We start from the raw sequence: 5,352 nt of genomic DNA on the forward strand, positions 1-5,352 counted from the left end.
CGCCAGCCCGGCCCGAGCTGCAGTACCGACCTTTGGCCGCCGGGCGGCACCGTCGCCCCGTCTCGCCCCTCCGAGCATCTCCCGGGAGCAGAAGCGACCGAGGCAGCAGAGAGTTTTCACGCCGCCGGCAGCCCGGGCGGCTGCTGAGGGCAGGAGGGCACGGACGGAAAGCTGCTTCGTGCCCGAGGGGCAGCCGCGGGCAGCAGGAACCAGCACGGCCGAGCAGAGCCGCGGCGGAGCTGCACCTCAGCGATGATTTTGGTTTTGCGCATGAAAATGGCGGGCTTTCTGCTCTCCAGATGCACAAATCCAGGCAGGTTTAGCTTTGACAGGAGCCCCAATCTGAGGGTTTTTTTCCTCCCATTGCAGCGTTAAAAGGATTTCCCCAGACTGCAGGCTCTAGGCTGGCTTTATTAACAATTCGGAGTTGGGCCATCTCCTCAGGGAGTGGCCACAGCTAACAAAAAGCAACCTCTCTATAAATGATATAACATACAATACAAAGAGCCTTTGGTGATTTTCCAGGAACTTTCAGCTCTCAATTCATCATCAATGTCAAAAGTCCACCGTATTCCACAGTTTCAACTAGTTCTTATCGTTCCGTTCCAATGCCTCTTCAGACACCACTGCTCACTGATGCAGTCTTTGGTCATCATGGCTTTGTATTGTTTTGCAGAGAAATCACTCTATAACTTGTGGGTATGTTTATTCAGCGCTGGGTGCATGGGGGATCGCTCCACCACAAGCATGCGCATCGTTTGCAGCTCCCGTCCGGCTTATATGTTACAAAATAGTGCATATTCATAAAACACCTATACATATACATAGTCTACCCCCGCCTCCCCTCGCTTCTCATGGTAATCAGGTCTCCTCCTCTTCCTCGCTGATGAACTTTTCTCCTTGTCGCTCTGCGCAGCCTCAGTTGTTCTCTGGCTTTCTTCCAGACCAATGTTTTGGGGTTGTCTGGTTTTCAAAGACTGGGGGGGGGACTTCTCTTTGGGCTAGGAGTTAATCGCCTAGCAACGTTATCAGTACTTGGTATGTCTTTTTTGAACAGTCCCATACGCCTCCCCTTGTTTTTGCGCAGGCCTTGCACCAACAATCTAAGATTGTTTAGACTCCCTGTCTCAGTATCTTCTGAATAATCTTCATCATAATTCACTTTTAGCCTTTGAGAAAAGACTTAAAACGTTCTATTTAACATACACTTAATCTATGTCTAGCTTTTCATTACCTAGCCTTTCTAAGTATTGTCAGTATTGTTCCTAGAGCACCTGTGCTCTATTAATTAAGCCTATAAAACAATATTTATTAATTATTCCTTCTATTAACAATATCCTAAGAGAAAAGTGTTTTCTAAAGCTTATTCCTTTTACAGCAGACCCAGAATCAGGGATTTGGGGGTATTTTTGTGCTGTGGCAGCAACACAAGGGCGGGCCCTGCTGTCACGGCGTTAACAGCCAGCAGGCAAACCTGGCCCAGGGGGACATCACAAGATACAGCAACACATCTGAAAAACAAAAGCCCCAAATCCTATTCCATCTTGAAAACATACAACAGAAGAATTTCTGTCAGAATAAGGGTCAGAATGGCAGTGGAGCTCGGGGAGGACTCTGTGTGAACAGGCCAGCTCCACAGACAACACACCCTGGCAAGGCCGGAGCGATTTCAACCCCTCAAAATCACCCACAAGCCCAGGCCATACGACCCTGAGCACATCCTGCCCATAAAAGCAAACGCTCTTGCTGCTGTCGCAACATCTCGTCCCGTCCTTACAGCAGGGCTGCAGGGAGGGAGCCCTGCGAGGTGCAGGACGAGGCTGCACCGCCACCAGAAGCTACGGCTGACGGACGCGCCGCGACAGCCACGGCCCTTGCGCTGCTGCTGCTGCATGGGTCAGTGACATCAGGAGTGTAAAACTGTAAAAACTAAAAAAATAAAGCTCAGTAAGTCACTCTATACTCTAAAGGCATGCATGTTTATATACATTCAATAAAAACACACTATTTAAGTATTTGATTTTCCTTTTGCGTTAATTGAACTTGCATAGCTGTGAATTGATGCCATTCAATTATCTACCTCCAAAACACCCTGTTATAATTGGACTAGGGAGGGTTTTTGGTGGTTACATAACTACGAGGGACCTGTAGCCAGCTGCACAGCCCTAAAGAGATGCTATTGAACTGGCAGGGAAACATGACATTGAAAGTGAGATAGAAATCAAGTAAATACTTCAGAGCACTCTGCCAAAATATCTGGGGAGAACACCTGTAACATTCAGCTCCCTCTCTTTTTAAAGATTTAGAACAAATATCTAACTGCTTCAGTACACCTAATAAATTGCTTGCTATAGCTATTTGGCAGTTACCACTTAAACCACAAAGTCAATTTGTAAATTACGCAATTTTAACTTCTTTTTAAAAGTTTCATTTATGATAGGAAAATCAGCAAGGCAGAAGATCCCTCAGATGGTTTTATCTGGGGGGTGAGGGGATCGAGTGCTACAAAGAAGGACTGGCAGATTTACTAATGCTTTTGGCCGCACTGAAGCATGCAGAGGAACATATTTTTTATGACATCCCAGCTGTTACAACTGAGAACCCAGAGACCAGCAATGCCATCAACCTTAGGAAGACATGCTGTGCTTGGGTCTTTGGAAGGAGAGTGACTTTTTTTTTTTTTAAGGAGAGTGAAAAGTCCTCTTGCTAACAACTACTGTCCAGCACATCATCTTTCGAGATCCATTCTGATGAGAAGTTCATAAAATGCAACTTCTTTGAATGAGAAAGATTTCCATTGTGGAAGGTCTCTTTCTAGCTGAAGTCAAAATTACACACTGTAGGTTAAGGAAAAAGGATATTACTAAAGCAATAACTCACCGAGAACACATCCGGACTCACTGTCCCTAGTTACAAGGCTGCTAACGCTTCTTGGGAAAGCCTGAAAAACACGTGGAAGCGATGCTGATTTGTCCTATTCTGTCCATGTCTCCTCTTTGACCTTGACTGCTTTAGTACAGATGCTAGGGTCTCAGTGAGGTTTTCAAGTGCTACTGCAAGATATTTAAAAAAATTTTTTACTGAAAAAGCATACAGCTTTTACCGTGACAACAAAGTCTGTTTCTTCTGAACATCTGAACACTGAGGAACAGGTTCTTTCCTCTTTTACTAAAAAATTGTTTTCACAGTATCGTTTAATAGTAAATGCACAGAAATAGAAGATTATGTTTTGGGGAAGAAAAAATAAACAGAGGGAAGTCAGTCTTGCATAGGCATAAGATGCTCCAGAACACACCTTACTTTTAGTAAGTATCTGTGTTAAAATACTACATATAAAAATTACAGAAGGAGCATTGGCACAATCTTAATGTTAACTTTAAAGTCCACACTACCAGTGCCTTGGGAAAATGCAGACACATGTCCTAGACCTACCTTGTACTTGTAGACCGTTCTGGATTCCTTCCATCCCTCTTATACTTTCATGGCACAAGAAAGGGCGACCATGGTGAAATGGGGGCAGATGACATCCAGCTGACAGAGGAAATAAACCTTTAGCATAAAGCCAGGTAGGAGTCTAAAGCTTCTTTTATTTTTGTGAAGATAGTACAACTAAGCAGAGGAAAAAAGTATTTTTCATCATCTTTGGTACAGTTCTTGATTCAGGCCATGAGAGCTTTTGCATTTTCTAGACAACCGTGCCCTTTTCTTGACTCACTGGCAGCTTTAGTTTCACTAGAATTCTCCTTCCCAGATCCCCACAAGTGACAGACACAGATATATCTACATGCCTTTTCTCAAGCCTTAGCCAAGACTTCCTCACCCTACACAGCCCAAGTTGAATATTTTTGTTAAAGACCACAGCAACCCACCTGTCCTTGCTGCCTCCCTGCAAGAGAAATGTTTTTTCCATGCCCTTTCTCTAAACAGTCAAGATCTTTTAAAACTGTAGCTGTGCCACCAAACCTGCTTAGGGTCCCTCCCAGCTTCGGACTGTCCTTAGATTTAACAGGCACATGCTCTATACCATCTTCCATCAGCAATACCACCTCCTGCTCTCAGACCCAGAGCATAACCCTGCGGATGTCCACACACACACCCCTCACTGTTTTGATCAGGAGCCACCAAGCATCCCTGCAAGCACAGCTGCAGGCACCAGATTAATTTCACCTACGCTGTGAGTTACGGATTTCCGTGAACGTAATTTCTGAAGCTTTAAACTGGAAACTGTACCTTGACACTTTGCCACAGTAGAAGTAATCTCTAACTAGAACTCTATGAAAATGCAAACCCACAACAGCAGCTTCAGAAATATTTGGACCAGAAACAAGGGAGAAAACAAAACAGCTTCATTTCACTCACAGGAAGACAGCAGACAGTCTTTTGCAGGGGGGAAAAAAATAAAATTGTGTTAGAGACTGTAAAAAAGTATGATTTGTGAGGAGCGGTGGGGAAATTAATGAAAGTGAAGACCAACAGCAGCAACATTAAGTGAAATTTGGCTTTAATTCTGATCATGTACCTAAGCGACTTTCCAAGGCTATACCTCTATCTTATGAATGACTAGTTCTTTATTGGAAGGAGAAACTTTTTTACATAAAGTCCTAGACTGAAGACTCCACTGAACAGAATGGGGATTGAGCCACAGGGCAACATGCCATCAACCACTCAAAAAAAACCCCCCTCAGTTTCCATCACATTTCATTCATTACATTTCAACTGGCACCTTGATGCTCATAAGCTAACTATAATGATACTATGTGTTACTAAAAAATTTAGTTAATACAGAAAAAAAAGGTTATTTCCAACTTGCCCATAAAATTGGTACAAACAAATAGAAGAGGAATACTTGACCCTAAAGAAGGTAACAGGCAACTCTTAACTGATTACAGATGAGAGTCTGTTCTCACACTTGAAAGGAAAACACTTCTAACGATCAAAGGACCAATTCAGGAACAGGGCATGTGCCATTAACTGCAATTTTCCATCAGATTATCTGTACTGGCAGCAAATTTGCCTCTTCTGTGGGTTTGATGTGAAGGATCTGCAGGGCCCTTGAACTCCCCAATGTTTCTTCCTGCTCCCTCAGCCGCACACATGCAAAAACCTGAGCAACGAGTGGAATAAATGCAGTATTTTCTTCACGTGACACAGGAGGTGACACTAGGAAGAAAGGAGGCAAAAAATGAACCTGCTTGTCCCAGCCAGACAGCGGTGAAAAGACAGGGAAGGATTTTTGACAGAGGAACCGTGCGGGGCTGGGCCAGGCACCCGGGGAGCTCTGACCCCGGTTTCTCTCCCCTTTGCCAGGTACCGAGGAGACACCGACACCTTGCGCTGCCACCTCGCCCACAC

General features: G+C 44.5%; 1 long non-coding RNA gene across 1 annotated transcript; it reads right to left on the reverse strand.

Moving 5' to 3' along the window:
• Positions 1 to 397: 397 nt before the first annotated feature.
• On the reverse strand, positions 398 to 5,061 carry LOC113489869. The gene is made up of 6 exons (XR_003400101.1): positions 4,881 to 5,061; positions 4,231 to 4,763; positions 3,433 to 3,531; positions 2,881 to 3,053; positions 1,120 to 1,929; positions 398 to 658 (listed from the first exon to the last, which is right to left on the reverse strand). It is a non-coding gene; the product is annotated as an uncharacterized LOC113489869 (long non-coding RNA).
• Positions 5,062 to 5,352: the final 291 nt, after the last annotated feature.

This window comes from Athene cunicularia (assembly GCF_003259725.1).
Source record: "Athene cunicularia isolate RWA chromosome Z unlocalized genomic scaffold, athCun1 chrZ_part1, whole genome shotgun sequence".
Classification (NCBI taxonomy): domain Eukaryota; kingdom Metazoa; phylum Chordata; class Aves; order Strigiformes; family Strigidae; genus Athene; species Athene cunicularia.